The sequence below is a fragment of the Eurosta solidaginis genome, chromosome 5 (genome assembly GCF_040869045.1).
Source record: "Eurosta solidaginis isolate ZX-2024a chromosome 5, ASM4086904v1, whole genome shotgun sequence".
Lineage (NCBI taxonomy): Eukaryota > Metazoa > Arthropoda > Insecta > Diptera > Tephritidae > Eurosta > Eurosta solidaginis.
The window spans coordinates 14,919,773-14,931,336 of NC_090323.1; the positions used below are offsets into that span (position 1 = coordinate 14,919,773).

General features: G+C 36.4%; 1 protein-coding gene across 1 annotated transcript in view; it reads right to left on the minus strand.

The window, feature by feature from the left end:
* nebu (nebulosa) overlaps positions 1-1,632 on the minus strand; it is a 132,053-nt gene extending 130,421 nt beyond the window's left edge. Inside the window, exon 1 of the mRNA XM_067786312.1 lies at positions 913-1,632. The gene's annotated coding sequence lies outside the window, so the exon portion shown is untranslated. The remainder of the gene's footprint in view (positions 1-912) is intronic.
* Between the last annotated feature and the right edge of the window lie 9,932 nt (positions 1,633-11,564).

The following is an 11,564-nucleotide window of genomic DNA, read 5'->3' on the forward strand; positions in this document are numbered from 1 at the left end:
CTTCAAAGCATTCCATATTGGCGGCCACCGTGGTGTGATGGTAGCGTGCTCCGCCTATCACACCGTATGCCCTGGGTTCAACTCCCGGGCAAACCAACATCAAAATTTTAGAAATAAGATTTTTCAATTAGAAGAAAATTTTTCTAAGCGGGGTCGCCCCTCGGCAGTGTCTGGCAAGCGCTCCGATTGTATTTCTGCCATGAAAAGCTCTCAGTGAAAACTCATCTGCCTTGCAGATGCCGTTCGGAGTCGGCATAAAACATGTAGGTCCCGTCCGGCCAATTTGTAGGGAAAAATGAAGAGGAGCGCGACGCAAATTGGAAGAGAAGCTCGGCCTTAGATCTCTTCGGAGGTTATCGCGCCTTACATTTATTTTTTTTTTTATTCCATATAGTAAAGGCAACCTCTCTGCCGAATTTTGTTACGATAGGTTTCACGATTTTTGATTTATGATTAATAATATTTGTAAAATTGATTTTATCACAAGTGGGCGGTGCCACGCCCATTTAAAAAATTTTTTTCGAATTTTTATTAAGAGTCTCAATATCAGTCCACATGTCAAATTTCAACTTAAATATAAAACAAGTTTAAAAGGGTCGTAGACTAGAATAATAAGCCATAACTTAGCAAAAAATAGTTTTGAATCAATGATATTTCACTTATCAAGTTTTATTGTAAGAGCAAATGGGGAGGCATTTTTTTTTTTTAAACGGGCGGTGCCACGTGTTATGTAGAAAAGTAATTTATCTGAAATGAAATGTGCAATTGAAACTCACGCTGAGTATATAATGTTCGGTTACACCCGAACTTAGACACCTTTACTTGTTTGGTTTGCGCTTTACTGCTTGAGTGGCAATGCCTTATTATTTGTTGTTTTTGTGCGTTTATTTAAATGAGTATGTTGGTACTTACCCCTTCACTTTTTTGTTTTATTCAGCGCCAATTTGCGATTCGATTCGTTTTTGGGTATGAGACCCTTCGCTTTTGCTTTGTTATTATTATTGCAAAAGTATATACAAAAAAGTCGGTATTTGTTGTTGTACTTAATATCAGTTCTTTAAACTTATAGACGCAGTTCTTTCTTTGGTTTTTTTATAAACACGTTCTTCTTCTTGCTTTTTCAACAAAGGATACCTCAAACACTTAAGAAACAAACTTGATGGCGCGAAAAACACAATAGCACTTTATGTAAAAAAAAATGAGTTCAATTTAAAGTAAAAACAGCAACAAAAAATACACAGTTAACGCAGGATTAATGGATGAACGTTTATAATAAAATATACACGATAAAATAAAATCACAAATAAATTAGCGCATTGGTCCTTTGCCTTCAAAGACTTTTGTGTTTTCAAGACTTTTTCTGCCGTTTTTTTAATACAGGAAACAACACAAACAAAAACGTTTTTCCTTACGTAGTATATAAGGAAACTTTTATTAACCGTTAAACAATATACTAAATTTGCTTCCACCAAAAAATTAATTGGCGACAGGAGTCTGGAAATTTAAAACACTAAATATAAACTTGCAAATTCGTCCGTTTAGTTTGCCTGTGGGTTGTGAGTTGTATTTCTAAACGCGCTGACCGTGTGTAGCGCACTTGAGCTTGCAAAGACGACTGTGCTGACTGTTCTGATGTGACACAGCTTGCGGAGGCCGTGTGCCGCCAGCAGCATGCAGGCACGTCAATTTTGACAGTCAACGCGTCTAGCTGATACACACACACCTTTGCAAATAAATATATATATTCTCGAATCAGTAAGTTAGCGCCAAAACAGCGCTGCATACTTTAAGCGTCACCAAATTGGTCGGCATATCGGAGCTCGGTAACGCACACAACCATATGCATAAAAATTAGGGTGTCTAAAAATTAAATTACTTCTTTTTAAACCGGCACTTAACCCGAAATCCGATATTCAATCAAGGAGTCTGCCTATCTTGCAGTTCACTGCTCGTGCAGGTAGTAAGCCGACCCCGTTCATATTCCTGTTCCCGCTTTTTTCCTATTCACATCTAGCACCAAATCAAGGAAACGCTATGCATCTCATGCATGCATGGTCCTACACTGATAAACCAGGCTTGCTTTATAGTCGCTGACGCGAAAACTCCAAGAGCAGTCTGACTATCGGACACGTTTGCTATCCTGTTACCGGTAATATTTTTATCTAGCAATGCTTAACATGCCTCCTGGATAGCAAAAATTTAGGATTCAAACACACTCACTGAGTCCGAAAGACGCAAAGATATGGGCGTGGCTGGCACTAAGATGGCGAATCTACGAATGTGGCTCCCCATCTTTCAAATCCTTCCTTAAAGGAAAGGGAATGATATAGTTGTGTACAAATGTCAGGACATACGTAACATATGTATGTAGTCCAATCTTTTTGTGATATTTCCGGGCGCTGAGGTGTCGAATCACTGAATGATCTCCCCATCTTTCCAATCCTCAATGCTTTCTTCTAGTAAAAAGTATCGTACAATTTCTGTTGAAAACTTTTTTATGATATATGGAGTATGTAGTCCGTTTTATTGCCACCTAAGAGTCATTGGCATTGAGCAGGATATGACCATAGTCCGGTCTTTCTAGGAGTTGAACTCCCGTGCATATGTGCACCCTGAGGTGACATTGGTGTAACATTGCATACCACGCTTACAGTCTCTAAAGGGAAGGGCATAATTTTTAAGCTCTTGTAAGCTCCCTACAGGCATATCGTTGAACAGCAGGAAGGGTTAGATTAAACTTGCCGGCCAATCAAATCTCACATGCACTGAATATGTCCATAGTGTTAACAGAATCTGTTTGACCACCATACGCAGAGAAGAAATCAATTGGTACTTAGATTATTTAAATGACTCCGCCCAATACTATATATTTTTTATAGAACCCAGCTTAATTGCTGAATTGATATCCAACAACTCTACCGCGTCTAGTAGCTTGAACCTATACCTCCCTATATCTGTTGTTACTGAAGATGCCTTATTTATCAGCATGTGACGCCAGTGTACCGTTAGTACGCGCATCATTACCCTTACGTCTTCTCTCTTTTTTTCTGCTTGATTGATCATATGCAACTCCAGTATCATCTTTATTTATCCTAAATGAATTGGGACATCTATCGTATATTTATCGAGTGCTGCACCCTCCTTTGCCAACTCATTGGCTTTCTCAATACCTTCTGTGCCCTTATCACCGCCCAGCTATCAATATAGGTATTGACCAGACTTTAGCTTAAGTAGAACTATTAGAATTTCTGCTGCTTTCGTCGCAGCTACAATTTCCGCCTGAAAGACACTGCAGTGATATGGTAGCTTTATTTCTGGATCGTAGGATCCATCGGTTTACACATATATCGTATCTTTTGCCATTTCCGCACCCTGGCGCCAGCCCTCCACCTCCATTGTGGCTCAAAGTTATCTTTCGAAATACCCTATGCTAATTAACGTTGCACCGATACATTAAGCTCTTTTGCTATATTTTTGGCTATTAAGTAAGTCTGCAGACGGGATGTGCAGAATGGCATACAATGCTACTGTCGGTGTTGCTTTTAATGTTTCCGCTATCATAGATAATTTGCATATGGGGTATTCCATCCCATTTCGACCAATTTTGAACCCGACCCCTTTAGAATTGGCTAAAAGTTTTTCTTTTTTTTTCTAGCTTACGAAAGACGTTTTTCAGAATTTTTTCAAATTTTGTCATCCAACTCAAAAAAAGTTATGAATTTTAAAAAAAACACCGTTTTTGTTTTCAAAATGCTATAACTTTTTCAAAAATTGACCGTTTGGGATATTTTTTTTTTTAAATTTGTTTTTAAATGTACTTTTCGGAAAAAATACAAAAAAATTTTTAAAGTTTTTTTTTGTAATTTTCCAGTTTTTCGAGATTTTTCGAATTTCGCCATTTTTTTTCTCATAAAAAACTTCAATCAATTCTGCAATCATACCCACTAATCCCGGAGTGGGCCGATATTTTTTTTTTTTTTTTGTAATTGAAAAAAAAAAAACTTTACAAATTTTTTTTGTATTTTTTCCGAAAAGTACATTTAAAAACAAATTTTTTAAAAAAAAAAGATCCCAAACTGTCAATTTTTGAAAAATGTATAGCATTTTGAAAAAAACACCGTTTTTTTTTTTTTAATTCATAACTTATTTTGAGTTGGACACCGTTTTTGTTTTCAAAATGCTATAAATTTTTCAAAAATTGACCGTTTGGGATCTTTTTTTTTTTTAATTTGTTTTTAAATGTACTTTTCGGAAAAAATACAAAAAAATGTTTACATATTTTTTTTTCAATTAAATAAAAAAAAAAAATATCGGCCCACTCCGGGATTAGTGGGGATGATTGCAGGATTGATTGAAGTTTTTTATGAGGAAAAAAAAATGGCAAAATTCGAAAAATCTCGAAAAACTGAAAAATTACAAAAAAAAACTTTAAAAATTTTTTTGTATTTTTTCCGAAAAGTACATTTAAAAACAAATTTAAAAAAAAAGATCCCAAACGGTCAATTTTTGAAAAAGTTATAGCATTTTGAAAACAAAAACGGTATTTTTTTTTTAAATTCATAACTTTTTTTGAGTTGGATGAAAAAATTTGAAAAAATTCTGAAAAACGTCTTCCGTAAGCTAGAAAAAGAAGAAAAACTTTCAGCCAATTCTAAAGGGGTCGGGTTCAAAATTGGTCGAAATGGGATGGAATACCCCATATATACCCTATCCCAGCGTTCTCTGGTAGGTATACAGTGCCGTGAAAGCTTTTTATACTATTTAATATTATTCCTAGATACCTTTTGCTGATTCTCTTGAAGGTGCAACTTAGCAGCGAATATAAAAACTGGACGCGTGGTTTAAACTGGGTAAACCCAGGAAGAGAACCTCAAAGGGTTTAAATCGTGTTCTATGTAGTTAGAGCTATGTAAGTATTTAAATATAAATGCTGCTCCGGTTTCGGCAGTGATGATATAGCGCATTTCATGCATATATCACGATGCAGTAAGATTACGATTGGTCCTTCATTTCTTGCTGCTGAGCCCCTACTTGCTAACTTCTCACCCTTCTTATTACCTTCGATTCTATTATGACCTGGAATTTCTATAACAGGTCTGGACAGCTCGCCCGAGCATGACTGGTTCCATTTCAAAACCACAATCTCGCAAGCAAAACGTTTTTTGTTTTCCACCCTAATGTTAGTATGTATTTAAATCGCCGTAAATATTCACATACACAAATACTAATCGACCATACTTAAATTTGTTTTGTACTTTTTATAGGTGTTGTAGTTGCAGCTAGAGCAGCGCCGTACGTTGATAGCGCTATCATCACACATACGAGTACATAACTACATACATACATATTTACGTCGAATTTTCCTTTTAGCACACATGCATAAAGACATACGAATTTCAGTATGCACGCAACTTTGCTTGTTGTTTTCGGAACTTTTCCTTGTTACGATAGGGATGCTACATCACTCAGTGGTATTTTGTTGGTAGTGGTGGTGGTGGTGGTCCCTACCAAAAATCGTGCAATTAATATCTAAAGAGATTGGTCTCCGATTGAATTCTTTTGTCTACATTTGTGCATAGTTGATCCCATTTAGTCCCTTTCGGGTACAGTTAGGCTTAGTCAGATTGAAATCTATGTAGCCCAGTTTAAGAAATATTAAGAAAAACAAAAAACGGCAGCGAAATGAGAAAAATAAAAAAGATGACAGTTGATTGAATCGGATTATTTAAGAAAAATGCGGAGCCCTATACCCATATACATATGTAATACTCCTATATTGGCTAAAAAAGGCTAGGTACATTCCCAAACATCAGAGTGCCGATATATTGTTGTTTAAACGTTTTTGTTTTTGTATTCAATAATCGAATGTACATAAATTTTAAATTTTTCTTTTCACACTTATGCTGTTACAATCACAAAAATTTTGTAGGCTGTCTTGTTTTGATTTCGAATTCAAAACTCATTGCGAGCATTTTCTATTAGCAATATAGGAGTATTACATATATACCTATTAGGGTGGGTCGATTTGTATGGACGAAAGTTAACCAACATCTCGCCATCGATTTTCGATATGATTTGGGCTCAGGAAAGGAAAAGTTCCACTACGCATACCCAAAAAAATAATTTTCAAGCCTGCGAAATTTCATTTCTTTTGACTTTTTTCGACTTTGATTTTTAAGGTTTTTTTTTTCAGGACCTACTAAAAAAATGTTCATATGTATACCCTGTCCGATCCAAAAATGTCCGCTCGACAACGTTTTTAGCAGACATTTTTGGGTCGGACAGGGTATACATGAAAATTTTACAATCAAATGAAAGTTTTTTAAATAGGTCATAACAAAAAACCTTAAAAATCAAAGTCCAAAAAAAAATCAAAAAAAAAATTTAATGCTCGAAAATTATTTTTTTGGGTATGCGTAGTGGAACTTTTTTTCCTACAAATCCTATCGAAAAATCGATAGCGCAATATTATTATTAATAAATCGACCCAGTCTAATGCCTATACCGAAACTAAATTATTAGGACTTAATGACTACGCCGCAGTTAGGGAGAATATTTGTATTCCTTTTAAAAAGCGGGCAAACAACTTACATGAAATAGATTTGGGGGCTTGGCAAACCTTTCGACTGGTCCTTATTTGATCTATTATTGAACAGAAAATGGGCTAGTCTTCATATGGACCCATTTTGGTACAAAGAGGATTGGTTCTATCAATCCCTTTCTTGTATAAATGTGTACAATTAGTCTCTTCATAGGACATGCTCAAACAAAAGGAAACAGCTAAACTCATACAAACAGATCAAAACTGACATTGGTCGTATACTCCTTTGCGACTCATTCCGGATTCATCCTAGACTTATTGCATTTTTGCGGGGGTGGTTCATCTGCGACAACAATACCGATAAAGAAAATCATCTGTTAAATACCACACAGTGGGTTGAGAGTGTTGTAGGCTCCATATAACAATCAGCCCTTGCGAGTTTTTTTCACTTTTCCCTTTCCTCTTATTCTGAACAATGTTCGAAAAAGGGGAAAACCGGTTAATGGAGAAAACTAGGTATTATGAATGTGATTGAAAGGGAGATTTCTCCGCCATTCTTTTGGATTTGAATTTTACCGCGGGAATAAAAAAATCAGTGGGAACAAAATTCCGAGGGAATATTTAGAATCGGGCTAAATATGAATAGAATACAGTTTTTATACTCAGCTGAGCAGAGCTCAGAGAGTATATTAACTTTGTTCGCATAACGGTAATCCGTAACGGCATAAACTAATCGATATAGATATAGACTTCTATATATCAAAATGATCTGAGCGAAAAAAGAAATTCATTTAAACATGTCCGTCCGTCCGTCCGTCCGTAAACACGATAACTTAAGTAAATTTTGAGGTATCTTGATAAAATTTGGTATGTAGGTTATTGGGCATCCATCTCAAATCGCTATTTAAAATGAACGAAATCGGACCATAACCACGACCATTTTTTCGATATCGAAAATTTCGAAAAACCGAAAAAGTGCGATAATTCATTACCAAAGACGGCTAAAGCGACGAAACTTGGTATGTGGGTTGACCTTATGACGCAGAATCGAAAATTAGTAAAATTTTGAAAAATGGGCGTGGCACCGCCCACTTTTAAAAGAAGGTAATTTAAAACTTTTGCAAGCTGTAATTTGGTAGTCGTTGAAGATATCTTGATGAGATTTGGCAAGAACGTTACTCGTATTACTATATGTGTGCTAAGTAAAAATTAGCAAAATCGGATTACGAACACGCCCAGTTTTAAAAAAAAATTTTTTTAAAAGTCAAATTTTAACAAAAAATTTTATATCTTCACAGTATATAAGTAAATTATGTCAACATTCAACTCCAGTAATGATATGGTGCAACAAAATACAAAAATAAAAGAAAATTTCAAAATGGGCGTGGCTCCGCCCTTTTTCATTTGATTTGTCTATAATACTTTTAATGCCATAAGTCGAACAAAAATTTACCAATCACTGTGAAATTTGGTACGGGCATAGATTTTATGAAGTTAACTGTTTTCTGTGAAAATAGGCGAAATCGGTTGAAGCCACGCCCAGTTTTTATACACAGTCGTCCGTCTGTCCTTCCGCTCGGCCGTTAATACGATAACTTGAACAAAAATCGATATATCTTTACTAAACTTAGTTCACGTACTTATCTGAGCTCACTTTATCTTGGTATAAAAAATCGCCGAAATCCGACTATGACCACGCCCACTTTTTCGATATCGAAAATTACGAAAAATGAAAAAATGCCATAATTCTATACCAAATATGAAAAAAGAGATCAAACATGGTAATTGGATTGGTTTATTGACGCAAAATATAACTTTAGAAAAAACTTTGTAAAATGGGTGGACACCTACTATATTAAATAGAAGAAAATGAAAAAGTTCTGCAGGGTGAAATCAAACGCCCTTGGAATCTTGGCAGGAATACTGCTCGTGGTATTACATATATAAATAAATCAGCGGTACCCGACAGATGATGTTCTGGGTCACCCTGGTCCACATTTTGGTCGATATCTTGAAAATGCCTTCACATATACAACTAAGGGCCACTCCCTTTTAAAACCCTAATTAATACCTTTAATTTGATACCCATATCGTACAAACACATTCTAGAGTCACCCCTGGTCCACCCTTATGGCGATGTCTCAAAAAGACGTCCACCTATAGAACTAAGGCCCATTAGAATGTGTTTGTACGATATGGGTATCAAATGAAAGGTGTTCCTGATTATTTAAAACGTAGAGTCACCCATGGTCCACCTTTATGGCGATATATCGAAAAGGCGTCCACCTAAAGCACCCTGGTCCACCTTTATGGCGATATCTCGAAAAGGCGTTCACCTATAGCACTAAGGCCCACTCCCTTTTAAAATACTCATTAACACCTTCCATTTGATATCCATATCGTACAGCACACATTCTAGAGTCACCCCTGGTCCACCTTTATGGCGTCCACCTATAGAGCTATGGCCCACTCCCTTTCAAAATACTCTTTAATACCTTCCATTTGAAACCCATGTCATAGAAACACATTCCAGGGTTACCCTAGGTTAATTTTGCTAAATGGTGATTTTCCCTTATTTTGTCTCCAAAGCTCTCAGCTAAGTATGTAATGTTCGGTTACACCCGAACTTAGCCTTCCTTACTTGTTTTAAGCTAGAACCGACCCTGCTGATACTTAAGACCATAGCATAAAGTAAGGGAGACTCGTTGTGGTCACTCCGGCACAATTCGGTTAAGAGTTTACTGAGGATCGCAGTGTCTGTTCACCAAGTTCGGCTGCGTAACAAATGTGTAGGTATCTTGGATTTTGCCATTCGCTTGAGACACGCTTCGTAAAAATCATCACTGGGCTGAGGTAAGCCGAGGTCATACTTTGATCGATGATTATCATTGGGTTCAAGCTGACTGCAATTCAGTACTAATCCAAATAAGTTGTAATTTTTTTAGAAGCCGAAGCTCGTCACCACTGCATAGTATTCGGTACATATAAACATTTGGAAATACGCATTGCTGAATCATCCACTACAAAAAGTGAGCTCTCCATTGTGCTTCACACAGCTTACCGACGACGTCATCAATTGGGGGTCAACCAATACACATAAGTATATATTTGTAGGGGTCAAACGTGTCATAGGTGACTTAACGTAATCAAAATAAATGCATGCATACATATGTATATATAAAAAAAAATTAAGAGAGACACTGCAACCACCGCCATCTCAGGGGATGCAAAAGCATGAAGGATTTTCTGATGCTGCGCGCTGCATTTTTACGTATTTGCTAATTATATTTGTCCTTGTTGAAGGTGAGTGCAAAATAATACCAGTAGGTAAAGAAGTCAGAATGTAAGTACATTAGGGTGGGTCAAATTTATTGTTGAAAAGGCACATCCAGTTTCTGAATCTATGGGTCATACTGAGTAATGTTGCCCATGGGACCATAGGTCTGAAATGAATTTCGAAATTTTCATTATTATTTTTGTTAGAAAATATTTTGGGATATTTAAAAATTGAATTTGCAATATGGAAAAGTAAAATATTTGTCGCTATAGGGCGCTTTCCTACTATTTTTCGCATTTTATCGCTTCTTTTTGGGGAAAATCTACGAATATTTTACTGTTCCATATTGCAAATTCAATTTTTAAATAGCCCAAAATATTTTCTAACAAAAATAATAATAAAAATTCCTAAAAAAAAATATTTTCTAACAAAATTAGGGAGGCTCGAAATTCATTTCAGACCTATGGTCCCATGGACAATATTAGTCAGTAAGACCCATAGACTCAGAAACTGGATGTGCACCTGAAGTCCCCCCCCCCATACAATTTGACCCACCCTAATGTACATATATCCCATTATAAATGTATTTACTCTTTACTTGACATCCTTCGTCCTTCTTACGTTGTGGGCATGGCGGAACGATACAAGGTGGCAGCCTGGGACAGCTGATTATAAACTTTTTTTATTTGATTTGATACATCAACTTCCAGAGCAGTACGAATTTGAAATTTGTCCATTGAATTTACAAAAACAAAGTACATGAAATTTTTATTTATGTTTGTAGGTATGCCACCATGCTGCCACCTTGTATCGCTCCGCCATGGTTGTGGGTAAGAAATTATTTGTTGAATTTCACGTTTTGGTAATAAAATTGCACCACATTAATTGCCTGAATGGACTGAATGACGCGGTTCATTAATATTTTGATTTCGCAACTTTTACAAACATTTTTTAATTTTTCCAACGGCTGTAGATAAACACAATCCCATTATCACCAAGTCTACTCCAATCGTTCCGGCCCAGTAAATGTGTCTGCTGATATCTAGTGCTAATGAGCGGCATAGACTGGCGACTGACTCTTTTAATACTGAATTTGACAACCTACTCATACTCTTCTCAATTGATCTGTCCGCCATCTATATCCCAACCGAACACCGAACCTACGGAGAGATCACCGATTCAGCGGCTTCTTCCGACATGTAGAATGCCGAAAACTTGACCAAAATTCGACAGAAGCGCTAGCAAGCGCGCTATTTCAACCCAAGAAATCACCAAATTATAACCGTAACGAATAAATGTGGAATAAAAACGTGTATTTTGTAATTACCGCCAAAGATGTTTGCCGCATTCAAGTCGGTTGACCGTTACTTTTTAAACAAAACGGAACTCCTTTCCCCAGCAGAAGAAGTTTCCAGTTTCTTAAACAGACGACGTTAGGATTATGTCAAACAGGTTTGAGTACCTTCGTATATACATATGATATGCTTCTAGCTAAACAGGTATCGCCCGGATTCATCGAGTACTCAATATCAGTAATTTGATATTACCACATACTAAATACATACTTGCGGCCTCATTATGTGGCCCGATTCGAAAGAAATTTCTTTCTGATTTGTATGTGATTTTACAGCTTTCAAATCGCATATCCATTCATGATAAGGCATACACTCGACTTTGACAAATCCAAATGGTACTCCCCGAAGGTTTTGAGGAGTAATATCGATGTTAATGATCATTTGCAGGATA